Genomic DNA, 17,023 nt, shown 5'->3' with positions numbered 1-17,023 from the left:
AAAGAGATTTAATTGACCCATGGCTCTGCAGGCTATACATGAAGCTGGCATCTGCTCGGCTTCTGGGGAGGCCTCAGTGAGCTTTTTTTCATGGCAAAAGGCAAAGAGGGAGCAGGCATGTCACATGGGAGAAGCAGGAACAGGAGAGTGAGTTGGGGGAGAAATACCACACACTTAAACAACCAGATCTCATGAGAACTCACTGTGGCAAGGACGGCACCAAGCCCTGAGGGGATCCACCCCTCTGACCCAAATTCCTCTCAACAGGTCCCATCTCCCAAATTGGGAATTACATTTTAACATGAGATTTGGTGGGGACGTATATTCAAACTATCAGGGACCCAGAAAACTGCTTTAATAAGTTCCGCAGGTCATTCTGATGTCCACTAAATTTGAAACACACTGGTCTAGGGCCTATACTTTCTCCAAACATACTCTCTACAGAGGATTCCCCTAACCTACCATGCTTGGTTATACCACCAGTGATTGCTTATTGACAGTGCCTCTTCCTGGACTCCCACTGTGATTCTTAGCCTGGCTAATATTTGCACAGAGGTCAGATCCTCCCTCTCCTTACACAGATGGTCACACACTTAGAGGTCTATATTCAGTCCCTCAGTCCTTCTTCTTGTCACATCACTTTGTAATTGTCTATCTGCTTGTCAATATCTGCCACAAAACTCTGAGGAGCTTAAGGCAAGGGCCGTTGAATTCCCAGAGTGTGGCATATAATTTTTTGAGTATATGAATTTTATTCCATTTTATCCTTGAAGAACTATCATGTGGAAAAGGAATGACTTACTATTTGAATAAACGAATAAATACTTGAAGGACCATCATGTGGAATCATAGAACAAGGTACAGTAAATGGAGACTTCAAGGAGGTTAGGAACACAGAGATACCTGTTGCATGAGATGTTGAAGAAAAGACTGGAAAACCTTTACTGTATAACCCCTCATCCCCACCCCTTCTAAACTGTGAGCTCCTTGAAGCCAGCAATAGCATCCCATTCACTGTGTATCCCCTGTCCCCAGTAAGGTCTGCAACAGTGTCTGACACACAATGAATTTACGTAAGTGAATGGCTGAGTGAACCAAAAGGTTCCTTAGTGACATATGTCGAGTTTTGTTGCTACTGTTTTGTTTGCTTGACTGTTTTTGCTAGAGAAACAGCTCAGTTCTAGATTACTCAACTGGCAAAGTTTGAGTATTCTTAGGGGCACTTGCAAAGCAGAGGCAAAAAAAAAGGTAAAAGGAGTTTAGCTTTGATAAATTTATCCAGAATTTTGTAATCAGAACTGTTTTAAGCAACTATTTTAACTACAACATACATACATGTTTCATGTTTTATAGTTTCTTCCCTTCTTAATTACACGTGGATGAAGAGATGAGGAAGTAGAAAGTGGATCACTGTAATCTTTTCAGTGTTGAGGGACTCAGAATTCAGCCTCTGGGCAGAGGCTAGATCATGGGTCTTTTTTACTCTGTGGAGGATTTTGTACTTTATCTTAAAGGCAGCTGTAAGCCATTGAATGACGTTAAGGAGGGAAAATAACGTAATAGATTTGCTTTTCTAAAGGTCATTCTGACTGCTGTGTGGAGGATTTATTGAGAAGTGGGAAGGGGAGGATGGGAGACTGGAATACAGAAGACTGGTTAGAAGAAATATTACAGCTGATCGAGAGAGCTGATAAGAACTTCAACTAGGGCAATGACGGCATGGAGGAAAATGGACTGGATTCAACTTAGTAGTTGACTCAACCCACTAAATTTGCTGACAAAGATAGGGGACTTGTCAGAAATGATTACAGTTAGCTTTCAATTTAATAGTAATAATTAAATTGTCAGGCCTCTGCTTTTACTGGATGTGCAAGTTTATGTAATGGAAGTCTTTGTTAACTACAAAGCACTGTACACATGCAAAGTGGGATAATTACCCACAGAAATCATACCTCCAAATTCCATGTGCCAGAGGCAAGCCCTGAGGGTTGGAAAATGAGTTCATGTTTATGGGCCATCAACAGCAGGATTGCACATGTATTCCTGAACAATGAACTTACTGTTCATTCTCAAGTGCTCATTACAATGGAAATTAGTAACACTTGAGTGATAGATGCGGCTCTGTTCTGAATATGCCACTTAGCAAATACTTGCTGCAGCTAAGTGTCAACAATTCACACATTGATGGATCCTAGACATGAGTGGCTACTTTTTGTGAATGGAATGAAGATGGATACCTCACCATGAAGAGTAAGCATCATGTCTACATGGGTTAGGAGAAAGATTTTTTTATAACTTGGTATTTAGGTGTGAAGGACTTTGTCTGGTTATGCATATTTATGTTTTGGGCCTTGTAAAAAGAAACCCTTGACTCTTTCTTACCAATATCTTTTTAAGTCAAAAGCTTTTAACATGTAAAGGCTTTAACATGTAAAATTCAGCCTGTAACCAATTCTAATTGCCCAATCTACTTCATAACTTGCGAAACTAGAAAAAATGCAATAATCCAACTCTGCTATTACAGAATGTGAATATAAGAAAAAGGGAGCCTCCTGTGGCTCCATCAACATCACAGAACTCTCCTTACATATTTAATGATCATTTCTATATAGATGATATTGATCAGCATGTTGAAGAAAAACTGAACAAATGAAAAAAGCACATATATTCTTTAAGATCACTTCACTTTTACATATTCTTTCTGCACTGGGATTTAGGACGTAGCATATTTAGGCTTCGTTTTGGCCGATGGGTTGCTAAGAAATAATCCCATAGCCACTTTCATACCTCTTTGCTCATTTTCTGCCCTTGGTAAAATATTCATTATGAACTCTTATAAATTATAAAACCTTTTTTCCCCAAGAAAAGTGTGGACTTTCTTTCTTAACAGATTTAGCACTGATAGGATTGCTTGCCTTAGGCAGCACTACCAGTAATTGAATCTGCATGCTGAAGTGGTAAACCCTAAGAATTTTTAGAGGAAGGAAAACTGACATATAAAATGGAGTAAAGGCAGGCTGATGGAGAAGGGAAAATTCAGTGTTGGGCAACTTCCTGACTCCAGTGTGTGAACTGTTGAATAATCAAACATTATAGCATGTACTGAACATTAATTCTGTCAAAGTTTCCAGAGTAAAGAATAAATCAGTAGTTGACTCATCTCTCTCATCCTCCAATTTATGTTTGGTACATAATCATTGCCATATTATCTTCATTCATGGGTCAATTTTATTGTATAGTTTGATTAAGCACTGGTTTCTTGCAGTCAATAAGAATATATTGTGAATCTGTTACACTTCTAGGCACTAGGGATTGTAATGATTTATTACATTTGCCTCTTCCCTTAAAGGAGCTCATAGTCTTCTTTGGAAGAAGGACAAGTAAATATATAACCATAACAAAACATCCTAACTCTATAGTGAAGGGTTATATAGAAGCACAGAGGAGACACACCTAAGCTTAACAGGTAGAGCGGGTAGGGAAACAGAGACGGCGCTCTGGAGGAAGGAGTATCCATCCTGTCATAATGTAGTCTTCATGAACTCTGGGATATAGCCTGAAAGTGATGAAAGTAGATCCAACTTCTTTAAAAGCAATTGGAAAATACATGTCAAAAGTCATTAAAAAATATTGAGACCTAGAATTTCTCATTTGTGAATTTTAAGTTTAAAAACAATTTGAAACACAGAAAAAATACATTTAAAATGTTCATTGTAGTGTAGTAACAATATGGAAACCAGCAATTGAGGTATTTTTAAGGAAATTATAGTTTATCAACTCAGTGGTCTAGAGGGCAGACACACATGACTTTTGCTAAGAATTTATCATAGGAATTGGTAGTCTATTCCACAAATATTTCTTGAGCAGTTTACGCCAAGCACTAATCTGATCTCTGTGTACAAAAAGACAAAAAGACATGGCTCCTACTTGAAGGAGCTCTTGGTAAAATGACAAATATGGACAATTAAGTTAAGTCTTAGAAGAAGAAGAGAGATGGATTCTAGTGGCAGAAACATGTCATTAGAACGCAGATGAGGCCTTGTAAATCAAATCAGCAAAACATGGGGAGCTACCAAAGGAAGATGGGGCAGAACATGAGTTTTGAATGATAAGCCGGCAGAAAAAAATGGAAATAAAGGAAATTTCTTATTTTACGTTATGTGGGAAACAAAAGCAGACTATAACATTGGATATGCAGATTGTCCATAACTATATAAAACCAAATATAGTTTTTTTTCCATATATGCATAGAAAAAAGAAAGTGAAGAAATAAACTAATATTAATAGTGATTGTCTTATGGGTGATGTTTTTCTCAGTTCTCCTTTTTGGCCTCCCCCAAATATTCTATTATAAGCGTTATTATTTGTAAAATGAAAGAAAGATGCAAGGGGTTGCCAGCAGAAAGATAAAAGGCACAAAGTGTTCACATTTTAGAAGAGAACTATTTATGGTCAAACTCTCACAACAAAATAGGATGGGCATATTTCCAAAAGGCAATAGCACAGGGTAACATGCTCAAGGATAAAGGACCCTTCTGTGCCCCGACATACCTGCCACAATCTTTAAAAAAAAAAAAAAAAAAAAAAAACAGCAAACAACAAAAACCACAGATATAGGCCTTGTCACATAAGTCACCTAGAAAATTCTTATTGGCTAAGGTCTTGACTCTCCTTTGGGTTCGTCCCTTTGTAGGGAACCCACTCTGCTCAGCTCTGAGCCAGGCACCAAGTCTGCCATTTACTCAATGCATTAGTGCCTTGAATTTGCATAACACTTTGAAATTTATGAGGCATTTTAATAATGTTTACTTTCATTTTATTTTCTCCACAGCCCTGTGAGGTAGGTAGGACCGATATTATTTTTTCTCATTTTACAGTTGAAGAAACTAAGACTTAGATGAAGTTTCTTCCCTCTGGTTACGAGGCTGGTAAGTGTTAGAAGCAACACTGGAAGTCAGATGTTTTTCTGAACATGTGTTTATCTCTCTGCATCACAAAACTCACATGATAGACACTTCTGTCTTCGCTAACAAAAACAGACGAATGTTTGTGAGAACAGAGAGGTGTCTTATTTTTCATCTAAGTGGGTTCAGGTGGCTAGGAAAGTTCTAGCACACGAGAGATGCTCTATACATTTGTGAGGGGCAGCAATAAATGAAAAGATTATTAATACTTAATAAACTTAATAAATGAAAGGATTTAAAACTTAATAAATATACAAGTCCTAAATAAAGTATCTAAATAGATATTGTCATTGTCCTTAAGAATCTACTCTGAAGAGCAGCACACACACACACACACACACACACACACTCACACACACACATCAGAAAAAGAGAAAAGAAACGGATTAGTTTGGAAGAGTAAAAAGAAAAATTTTGAGACAAAGAGATTTCTAATTAAATAAAATAGAACAATTTGTTATGAATTTCTGTTTTATTCCAAAAAAAATCTATTTTCCACTTTAAACAAAATTTTACATTGGGAGAAAAAAAAAAACACAGGAAAAGAGCAGATGTCTTTGAGAATCATCAAAGCATGTCTTATTTCTTACACATGCACATACCTGCTCTCTTTCTGCCTGCATCTACAAAGGGGACTCATTTAGCATTCACTGATGAACATAAGAGTATTTCTGTACTCCTGCTGAGCCCATGAAGTTTTTTTTTTAAACTTATTAAGGTGGTGCACGCATCATGCCCTAGTGACTTTGGCTATATATGCCCTTTGAAAAATCTCTAATGACATGTTGGACACCCTGCATATAAATGTCACCACTTGGAATGAGAGTCAGACTTTTGCTCATGGGAATGTTCTCCGCCTGGCCTCAGTGTAATATCCCTGACCTAATGAAAGCAAATGGTTCTCAGTAACTCCCTCCTAAGTGTAATAATGCATATTCTTTTTTGGATGCTTATAATATGGTGTTGGTAAATAGCTTAGCAACACACATAGAAACAATTCTACTAATGGATAGGGAAAGAAAATTAAATTGCTATCTGTATAGCCCTAGACCTTTTAGATTATTTTCAAAACTCATCACTGCAGCAATGATTTCTCTCATATTATTTTAACTAGCATGGCAGCCTTGGCTTTCTACATGTATGGAAGATATCTTTAAATCCATATTACTTTTTTTTCTTTTTTTCTTTTCTTTTTTTTTTTTTTTTTTTTTTTTACAAATGACCTTTGGAAATGATTTCCAATAACTGCAGCCAACTTTAAGCTCAAGGCTTGGTAGTGAAAGGTCACTCTACATTTAGACTAAATGTGGATAGATGTGTACTCCCTGCAGCAGGCTATTGCTTTAGGACTTGCTATTGTATTTGACCCAATCTTCTTTCTAACCCAAGCATTTAGACAGCTTCCATCTGGGTTTTGTTTAAACTTTTTTTTTAAGCTTCAGTACAAATTAAAAGGCTTTATATATTGGCAAGTAACTTTTTTTCTTTAGAGATGCACATTTTTCTTAGAAATCTAAGACCATAGAAAAGAGTAGGCATGCTGAACTCATAAGAATGACTCCATGAATTTTGCATGAAGGATGCTCCCAGTCCATAAAGGGGCCTGGCAAGGTACATGAGACTGCTCAGATCCCTTATCTCTCACTCATGTTTTTCCTTCAAATAACATCTTTCCTTATAAAAGAGGAAGAAACAAAATGAAAAAACCTTGGACTAGGCAGCTATACATAAGCACTGCATAAGACTGCCTGAAGAAGAATGCAAGGAGATGGATTTTTTTCCTTCTACTAAACTCTGAGGACCTTCAGATCACAATTGTCACTGTGATGGCCTTCTCAGGAGCAAAGCAGCCCCCTGTCCCCAGCTTCCTTTCCTCACTGTGGCCTGATGGCTTCCTGTATTCACGTGACTTTGTCACATCATGCAGCCTTTACAAATGAGTCACAGGAATGCTTTCCTTCCCATCCACGGTAGAGAAGGACTTGAAAAGCATTCAAGAGACTTAATCTCTCTCCATGTCTGAGTGAGCTTCAAAAATGCTGAAGATCAGAGTCAAAGAAGGGAATGTCTCCCTCACTTCTTCCCTCCTGGATCCCTGTCTGGCCCAGCTGGAAAGCAAAATCGCTTCCTAATGCTGGGCAGGCAGGGACTGGAAAGGACTCTGGACTGGGTGTCCAGAGACCTGACTTCACATTCAGCTTCTGTCAATTACCAGTTATGTGGCCTGGGGCTAAATCACTTGTCTGCTAGGCTTGATCTTTTATCTAAACAGAATTAGTGAAAAGAATTCTGTAAATTCAGTGAAACAATATCTAGCTTTGGCCACAACTCCTTTTTCTAAATGAGTGTCTTCATATCAGATTCCTCAGGGAGAGAGTCAGATTACTGCAAGTGTATCTGATTCTGATTTCAAAGAAGGTTCTGGAATTATTCCATTTGTCCTAAGAATGCACCAGAATAAAATTATTTCTTATATTCAGGCAGCGTTTTTAAAATTCTAAGTAGCTTTTGCTTATCCCGCTTATTTAGTCCTCCTGTTGAGCGTAGATTTGGAGTACATTGTTGGAGCCCCTCTAATGTGCTTTGCTGCTAACAGGCTGGCACTCCCACCCATGAGAAGATTGCTCGGGTGCACTGGGTCCTCCTTGTTCTCCTGTTTCCTCCCTGTGGTGGTGGACACCTCCTGCTGACTGGCCAATGACAGAAGTATGTGGGAATACAACAGGCCAACTCCTTTGCCCCAAGGTGAATAAATTCTGAGATGTAATTTATGCTCTGCAGTGCCCCTCCCTCAAAAATCAGGCTGAACTATAGCAAAAATGTAGAATCAACCCAAGTGTCCATCAATGAATAACATAAAGAAATTTTTTTATATATATATATATACATACACACACACATATATATACACATATATATACACACACATATATACGTATATTTATATATATACACACATACATTGGAATACTGCTCAGCCATTAAAAAGAATAAAATCATGTCCTTTGAAGCAATGTGGATAAAACTGAATGCCATTATCTTAAGTGAAATAAGTCAGACATAGAAAGACAAATACTGCATGTTCTCGCTTATAAGTGGGAGCTAAATAATGTGTGCACATGGACTTAGAGTGTGTAATGATAGACAATGGAGACTTAGAGTGGCGGGGGCAGTGGGAGGGGGCAGACGATGAGGTATTATGTAAGGAGTACTAAAATCCCTGGCATCACTACTGCACAATTTCTGCATGTAACATAATTATACTTATATGCCATACATTTATGCAAGTAAAAAGGAAAGTCAGGCTGAGTGTGGGCTCCTTCCAGTTCCCTATGTCTCTTCCCCCAACCCTCACTGGCTTCTCCTGGAAGCACTTGATCACTACATCACTTGCAACTGAAATCTTGGCTCAGGAGAACCTTATCTAATAAAACAGTAGATTTAAACAACAAAGTAAGGGTAGCAGGACACAGTAGGTGTGTTATCAAAAGACCCAATGTTTGCAGCTCTGCCGCATAACAGCTCTCTGGCCTGGAGCAAGGTGCCTAGAGCCCCAAGCCTCTCTTTCCTCATTTGTGAAATGAAAATAAGTACACCTGGGCTGGGCGCAGTGGCTCACGCCTGTAATCCCCACGCTTTGGAAGTCCAAGGCAGGTGGATCATTTGAGGTCAGAGATCAAGACCAGCTTGGCCGACATGGTGAAACCCCATCCCTACTAAAAATACAAAAAATTTAGCCGGACGTGGTGGCACATGCCTGTAATCCCAGCTTCTCAGGAGGCTGAGGCAGGAGAATCGTCTCAGCTTGGGATGCAGAGGTTGCGGTGAGCCAAGATCGGGCCACTGCACTCCAATCTGGGTGACAGAATGAGACCCTGTCTCAAAAAAAAAAAAAAAAAAAAGGAAAAAAAAGAAAGAAAACAAGTATGCCTGCTCTGCCTACTATATGCTTGTTGGGAGGACCGGATGAGATCATGGATGATGGAAGTATCTGAAAGCTGCCAGGAACCATGCAAACATAAGGAAACTAATTTTTAAATTGGAAACAAAATTATAACCTAAAGCTAAAGTCACTGATAGGGTTTCAGAAGAAATCAATTCAACAGCAGTTATAAAATACAGAAAACATACTTCGTATCTTATTCTTCTCTTCCCTCTTCCTTTCCCACATTTTTCATACTTCCACCGTCCAAAATGTTTGCTGTTCTTTTCAGGATTCCACCTGTGTTGGAACACTGATAGTGACTAGAGAAAGTGTTGCATTCACCTCTTTTGGTTACTCGCAGTTTTTCACCTAGTTAACCATCTTTGCCATGCCTGCCTGTGTCCACTGTCCACTCCTGAAGACTGCTTTTCATCTTATTAGTCCCTTATTTCTTTCATTTCAAGTTGCATTGGATCTTAAAACTTTAGGAAGGAAATAGGCATCTCCCTGAGTTGTTATAGGTCATAGTTCAAATGCCATACTTCAGATTGTGAGGTTGCCATGAATTGATGGAACACAATAAAACAGAGTTACCAAAATGTATTGCCCAGATGGTGGCTTGATTAAAAACATCTCAGTGTGTCCAAAATATCATGGCAGGCATGCACAATTTTTTTTCCATGAAGGCCCTACAAGATTCATGATAAGATTTTATTCTTAATGAGGCTCTAATTAGAGAGCTCAGCATGAGAGTCTGAACACACGAGCAGTCAGTATAGTTTGGTGCAATAAAATATTCCTTGAGCCCGTAGGCACCAGGGATAAAAGGAAGAACAGCACATAGCCCCTGGTGGGGGAAACAGATACAAAAACCAGGTCATTAGAATATAAGGGCCCAGCATGCTCAGAGTGATGGCACCCACTTTAGGGTTCAAAAAACACTTTCCCATTTAAAGGGGTGTCCAGTCTTTTGACTTCCTTGGACCACATTGGAAGAAAAAGTATTATCTTGAGCCACACATAAAATACACTAACAATAGCCGATAAGCTTTAAAAAATTGCAAAAAAACATAATCTCATGTTTTAAGAAAGTTTACAAATTTGTGTTGGGCCACATTCAACGCCATTCTGGGCCGCATGCCGCCTGCAGGCCGCAGGTTGGATAAGTTTGATCTAAAGCAACACCTCCAGCTTTTATGAGACTACTTGAACCCGGGGCCTTCTACGCACTGTTCCGCACCTTCGCCTCCTTGATGCCTTCTCATCCCTTGGGACTCTTGACTCATTCACTGTTTTCATGCACACACTTGTTGTGTGCCTAATTCTGCCAGGTACCACTCTAGACACTGGAATTTCCACACAGAACAAGACACAGCCAATCCCAGCTGTCTGATTATAGAGCTTACGTTCTAGCAGTAAGAAATAGACCACTGAAAAGAAATTAGGTGAACTATAGGACTGCGGACTGCAGTAACCACCATGAAGGAAGTACACCGAGTGGTGAGACCAACAATAAAGAGGAGAGACCTCCCTGAGGTCAGGGAAAGCCTCTCCAACGGGAGACATTTGAGCTAAGACATGAAAAAGGAGAGAACATGTTCTAGGTAAGGGGAATGTCCGCGAGGCTGGAAGAATTTGTTGTAATCAAGTGACCAAAAGGAGGCCAGTGTAGCTGGCTTCAGTAAACGAGGAGCGGGGTGCCAGGGGGTGAAGCCAGAGGGTGAAGCTCGGCTGTCTTCTGGGTCGTGGGAAGAAACTGGATTTCATTCTTAGTGCCACGCAGCGTTTGAAGCCAAAACTGCATTTTAAAACACACACTTGAAAGGAAATCTGATATCAGAGCCCATGGCAAGGAAAAGCGCCATCCCCGGGTGAGCCGCCTCAGCTCTCATCTGGATCACTGTCTTGCTCGCTGCCGCCCCCTGCCTCCATCTTTACCCTCCCAGAGTCCATTCCCAACACAGTCCCTTTATCAAGTTAGTGAAATCAGGTTATTTTTCTGCCTCAAATTCTGACACGGCTCCTTGTACCATTCGCAGAAAAAGCTGGAATCCCCAAGGCCTCACGCCCCAAACTCTGTCGGTCCCCATCTGCTCCACCACACTGGCTTCCTTGCTGCCTAAACACACGGCCATGCTCTCTCTCCCTTTAGGGCTTTTACGCTGCTGCTCCCTCTGTCTAGAACCGTTTCTCCCAGGATAGCTGCATGACTGCCTCTGTCACCTCCTTCAATTCCTTGCTCAATGTCACCATCTATTTTTTCTTCCTTTTTTTTTTTTTTTTTTTTTTTTGGAGTTGGAGTCTTGCTCTGTCGCCCAGGCTGGAGTGCAGTGGTGCGATCTCGGCTCACTACAACCTCCGCCCCCCAGGTTTAAGTGATTCTCCTGCCTCAGCCTGCCGAGTAGCTAGGACTACAGGCCCGTGCCATCACGCCTGGTTAATTTTTGTGTTTTTAGTGGAGATGGGGTTTCGCCATGTTGGCCAGGCTGGTCTGAAACTCCTGACCTCAAGTGATCCGCCCGCCTCGGCCTCCCAAAGTGCTGGGATTGCAGGCGTGAGCCACGGCGTCTTGCCCAATGTAACCATCTTAATGAAAACCCTGTTCCCCTCCACACCCCTGCCACACCTCCACCACAACCTCCTCACCAAACTCTGCTTTTTTTCCCCCATAATACTTGTCATCTTCTAACATGTTCTACCATTTACTTACCTATCGTGTCTGTCACTTATTGCCTGTGTCCCCGTTGAGAGACTGGAATAAGCTCCACCAGGCAGAAATCTTTGTCTGTGGGGAGTCGTGGGAGCTATCCATAGCCATGGGCGCTCTGTCCTTCCAGGTCTAGTGTAGGAGTGGATTTCCCTAACCCCCACCCCTGAGTTGGACGTGGCTGTGTGACTTGCTTTGGCCAATAGAAAGTGAGCAGAAGGGATGCGTGCTGCTGCTGCGGGGAGAGCTCTTTGCAGCCAGCACGTCTGCCACGTCCATTCCTCCCTCTGACACAGCATCTGCACCTTTCTAGATGGAGGCTGCTCCACTGCGCTCGCTCCCTGAGTGATTAATTCGAACATTATTCCCTTGGCAGCCATCAAAGGACATAGAGTATGATAAATGAATAAACCTTTCCTTTTAAGCCACTGTGACTTGGCAATTGTTTGTTATTGCAACACAGCCTAGTCTATTCCGACTGTGTCTCACATGTTCAGGGATGCCTCCTGAGTACTGACAACAATGCCAGGTGCACAGCATATGCTCCATAAGTGTTTGTTGAGTGAATTTCTCTGTCTTTATTCTGAAATTTTTACACAGCATACTTTAAATTTAAATGTGCTAAAGTTGTCACCAATATCTAGACACCAGCTTTATTCCATTGAGTGTTCTACGACTGACATGGTCAACAATCAACATTAAGTACCTACTATGCAAGTTAGGTGTTTCTTAGGGCCCCAGAGGAATAAGCCACTGTGTCTACCTTAAGGTAGTTTGCGATCTAGTTGCAGAAACAGAAGATGTGCTCAGAATCATCTGCTCCACTGTGTAGTAGTGGGTGATACATCCTAAAACTGTCCTGAGAGTTCAGGGGAGGAAGCCACTAATGAGGATGAGGCTGGTGAGAGAAGGGGATAGGAGGCTACCTGAGCTGGGCCTTGAGGACATAGACAAGCAAAAATAGAGCTGAGAAAAGAGGATTTCTGCCAGAAGGAACAAGATTCAATCACACACAAGCAGGAATAGATCTTGAAACATTAGAAGGTAACATATATCACCATGGGTAGAGGCCAGATTTCTTCGATTGCAAGGATGGATGTCTATGTGCCGGCTCCACGACTTTAGACGAGTCAGTTAACTTTCCCATGCTTCAGTTTCCTTATTTATGAGGTGGCAATTATGATGATACCTTCCTCAGCCAGACACATTGCCTCACGCCTATAATCCCAGCACTTTGGGAGGCCGAGACAGGAGGATCACCCGGGCGCAGAAGCTCAAGACCTGCCTGGGCAACATGGTGAAACCCCATCTCTATAAAAAATACAAAATTAGCCAGGTGTGGTGGCATGTGACTGCAGTCCCAGCTACTTGGGAGGCTGAGGCGGGAGAATCACTTTACCCCAGAGACAGAGGTTGCAGTGAGCCGAGATTGTGCCACTGCACTCTAGCCTGGCTGACAGAGTAAGACCCTGTCTCAAAAATAATAATAATAATAATAATAGTACCTACCTCAAAGGGTTATTGTGTAGATTAAATGAATCAATACATACAGCATTTAGAATTGTACCTGGCAGATAGGAAGCATTCATTTGGAAAGAAGAGTTGAGAGTTGAGCAGGTCTCAGATTTTGCAAGATCTTGAATTTGAAATAAAGCAGTCTAATATCATTCTATAAGCAAAAATACTTTCCATTTTCAGCTCAAAGATTCTGATCAGAAATCTGTATTTTAGAAGCTTAACATCACAGCAGGGTGAGTCTGGGTTGAAAGTGGGAGACACTGGAGGCAGAGACACTGGTTTAGAGGCAGACATGATCATCGCACTGTGGGCAATTTTAAGCACCCAACCATGGTAATGGCCAGGGAAGAAACATGCTGGAGACGCCCTGGAGAAGGTGCTCTGGACCTACCAATGGGTCTTGTGGGAAAGGAAACAAAGAAGCAAATGGCCCCAAAATTTCAGGGTCTGGACGACTAAGAAATATGATGATAACACTGACCAAAATGGTGAAGATCAGAGGGGAACAGATTTTAAGGGAAATATAACAAATTCTATTTTAGACACTAAAGTATCAAGGTCAAGCTATTTAGAAAGAAATTAGATACGATCAACTGAAGCTTAAGGCTACGCTCAAATGTCACTCAGAAAACCTTCCCCAAATAACTTATCTAAAATACCTCCCTCCTCCCTCACTCTCTAGCTCATCACCCTAATTTATTTTCTTCGTTTCACTTCATGGCACAATAAGACTGTATACATTTGTTTATTTGCTAATTGTTTGTACGCCCCTCCCCAACTCTCTAATGTAAGCTCAGCAAGAACAGGAACCTTTTCTTCCTTATTCATTGCTGTGTCCTCAGAGCCCAGGAGAGTGCCTGGCCCAGTAGGTTTTCAAGAACTATTTTGTGGAATAAACTCATCTTTATCTGGGAGCTTAATTGCCAAATATATACTCACAACTCAAGGTCACCTTCAACCTGTATAGAGACTTCTATCCTTTTATTATTAGGGCTTCACACACACACACACACACACACACACACACACACACACACACACGGAGAGAGAGAGAGAGAATCAAAAAAGGAAGACTAGCTAGTAAAGAATATTAAAATATAAGACAGCATAAATTCGTGGCCAGGCACGGTGGCTCACGCCTGTAATCCTAGCACTTTGGGAGGCAGAGGAGGGCAGATCACAAGGTCAGGAGATCGAGACCATCCTGGCTAATACGGTGAAACCCCGTCTCCACTAAAAATACAAACAATAAATTAGCCAGGCCTGGTGGCGGGTGCCTGTAGTCACAACTACTCGGGAGGCTGAGGCAGGAGAATGGCGTGAACCCAGGAGGCAGAGCTTGCAGTGAGCCGAGATCACACCACTGCACTCCAGCCTGGGTGACAGAGCGAGACTCCGTTTCAAAAAAAAAAAAGACTGCATAAATTCAAACGAGAATGGTCAATGGAACAGAGTGAGTGTAGATAGACTTGAACCCATGTGAGGATTTTGTGTAAGTAAAGTGGTAATCAGTAGAAGAAAGATATATGTTTCAATCAACATTTTGAGCAAAACTGACCAGCCACCTGGAAGAAAAACATATCTGGATCCTTTCCTCAAGCATTAAACCAAAATAAATTTCAAATGTGTCAAATTTTTAACCATAAGGTAAGAAATCATCAAAATAATTGTAAAAGTCATAGAAGAAAATAGCTCATTTTTTAAAAACAGCTGTGGATTGAGAAAAGCCTTTCTAAGAATGGTATGAAATGCATGCACCATTGTAGAATATTTAATGAATATACACATATTAAAGACATCCACACACATGCAAAAAAATTTTCATGACTTCAAAAGACAGCAGACTTAAAACTTATATAGAATTTGGCACACAAGTATCTAATTTCTTTAAAGTGCAACAAAACTATTATAAATAAAAACTAGATGTGTGGAAAACGGACAAGCTATAGAAAAATAAACACCAATGGTTAGTAAACATAAAAGCACTGACCTCACTCATAATTATTTTAAACGTTGGTTAAAAACATGAGATAGCAATGCCAACAATTTCAAAGTCTGACAATGCTAAAGGCTAGAGGATGTGGGTGAAATAACAAACTCTCATACATTGTTGGTGGGAGTGTAAATATATATTACTTATATAATATATATTTTTTGGTCATTTAGCAATAACAACCAAAAATTTCAGTTTCCATACTGTATTAGTCAGGGTTCTCTGGAGGGATAGAACAAATGGGATAGATGCATATATGAAGGAAAGTTTATCAGAAGAATTGAGTCACAGGACCACAAGGTGAAGTCCCACAATAGGCCGTCTGCAAAGTGAGGAGCCAGGAAGCCAGTCCCAAAGTCCCCAAAGCTCGAAAGTAGGGAAGCCAATAGTGCAGCCTTCAGTCTGCGGCCAAAGGCCTGAGAGCCCCTGGCAAATCACTGATGTAAGTCCAAGAGTCCAAAGCTGAAGAACTTGGAGTCTGATGTTCGAGGGCAGGAAGCATCCAGTATGGGAGAAAGATGGAGGCCAGAAAACTTAGCCAGTCTAGTCTTTCCACCTTCTTCTGCCTGCTTTTATTCTGGCCACACTGGCAGCTGATTAGATTGTGTCCACCCAGATTGAGGGTGGGTCTACCCTTCCCAATCCACTGATTCAAATGTTAATCTCCTTTGGCAACCCCCTTACAGACACACCCAGGAACAACAATACTTTGCATCCTTCAATCCAATCAAGTTGACACAATATTAACCGTCACACACACCTTTTGGCCACATAATTCCACTTCTAAGAATTTAACCTATAGAATGTACTTGCATAAGTACACAAAGATTACAAGAAGGTTCATTGACCAATTGCTTGTAATAAGAAATTTCTAAACACATACAATAGTTATCTGCCCACAAAATTATAGGACTTCTATTCAGTAGAATACAATGCGGTTATTGAAAACAATGAGGTAGATCTATAGGGACCAACAAAAAGGTGTTTATGATATATAGGTATATTGTAATATACAAAAGCAAAAAATAGAAGTAGCTGAAGAGCATCTAGATGGCCCTACTACACGTGTAAAAAGCAAAAAGACAAATATAAAAATCCCTGTAAACGCAACAAAAACTTTCAGAATGTTAGATAAGCAGTCCCTTATATAAGCAGCTTCCCACATAGCATTCAGAAAGCTTTCATTGCATATAGAAGGATTTTTGTATTTGTCTTTTTGCTTTTAAAGACATAGGGGATGTGACTAAGGGTGAAGTGACCCTTTTGATTTTCACCTTACACTCTCTCAGTATTGGAACCATCTCTCATGATGAATATGATTAGTGTTAGAATTCACAAAAGGAAGAATAAAGCCCTCAGTATTTCAGTCACACTCTTCTTTTGACCCATCCCCCAAAAAGCGTATCTGTAGTGTCTGCCTGAGACTGAAATGAGAAGTCCTCAGGCCAGCCCAAGATATCTACCAACTGGAGCATTAGGAAATCATGTCAATTTCCAGAATCTTCTGAAACTCTGCAAGAGCTTTTTTTTTTTTTTTTTAAAGAAAGTAATAATTAAGTCTTGTTTTCTTATCTCCAGTAATCATCAAAAACTTAGCCAGCGACAACCAGAAATCCTAAAATAATTCATGAGCCTTAAAATACCCAACTTTCCTTCACTTGTTCAGTTGATAACAACTTGGGATCTTCTCTACCACTGCTAGGGGAGCTAGGAAGCTGAAAGAATGACTGGCAAGGCTGTGTCATGACAGGAAGATCTGTGGCCAATCCATCTGAAGGTCCAATAATTCTAAACAGCTATGTCACAGGTACACGTACAAGTGCACACATGAATGTGTGTGTGGTAAGAGAGAGAGATTCCAAGCCAGCATCATCATTTCATCAAAGACATTTAAATCCAGAAGTACTATATGTATT

At 40.6% G+C, this 17,023-nt stretch overlaps 1 protein-coding gene and 1 long non-coding RNA gene across 7 annotated transcripts in view; one reads left to right on the top strand and one right to left on the bottom strand.

Moving 5' to 3' along the window:
- The window catches only part of LOC129051525 (uncharacterized), a 195,846-nt gene extending 183,921 nt beyond the window's left edge, over positions 1–11,925 (bottom strand). The window contains exon 1 of the long non-coding RNA XR_008515881.2: positions 11,600–11,925. This is a non-coding gene — a long non-coding RNA (uncharacterized LOC129051525). The remainder of the gene's footprint in view (positions 1–11,599) is intronic.
- Positions 1–17,023, top strand: part of CHST9 (carbohydrate sulfotransferase 9) — a 278,955-nt gene that overhangs the window by 197,278 nt on the left and 64,654 nt on the right. The gene's annotated exons all lie outside the window — the stretch shown is intronic.

This window comes from Pongo abelii, chromosome 17 (genome assembly GCF_028885655.2).
Source record: "Pongo abelii isolate AG06213 chromosome 17, NHGRI_mPonAbe1-v2.0_pri, whole genome shotgun sequence".
Classification (NCBI taxonomy): Eukaryota; Metazoa; Chordata; class Mammalia; order Primates; family Hominidae; genus Pongo; species Pongo abelii.
The sequence above is the reverse complement of the archived record's forward strand: the minus strand, read 5'-3'. Positions and strand labels throughout refer to the sequence as shown.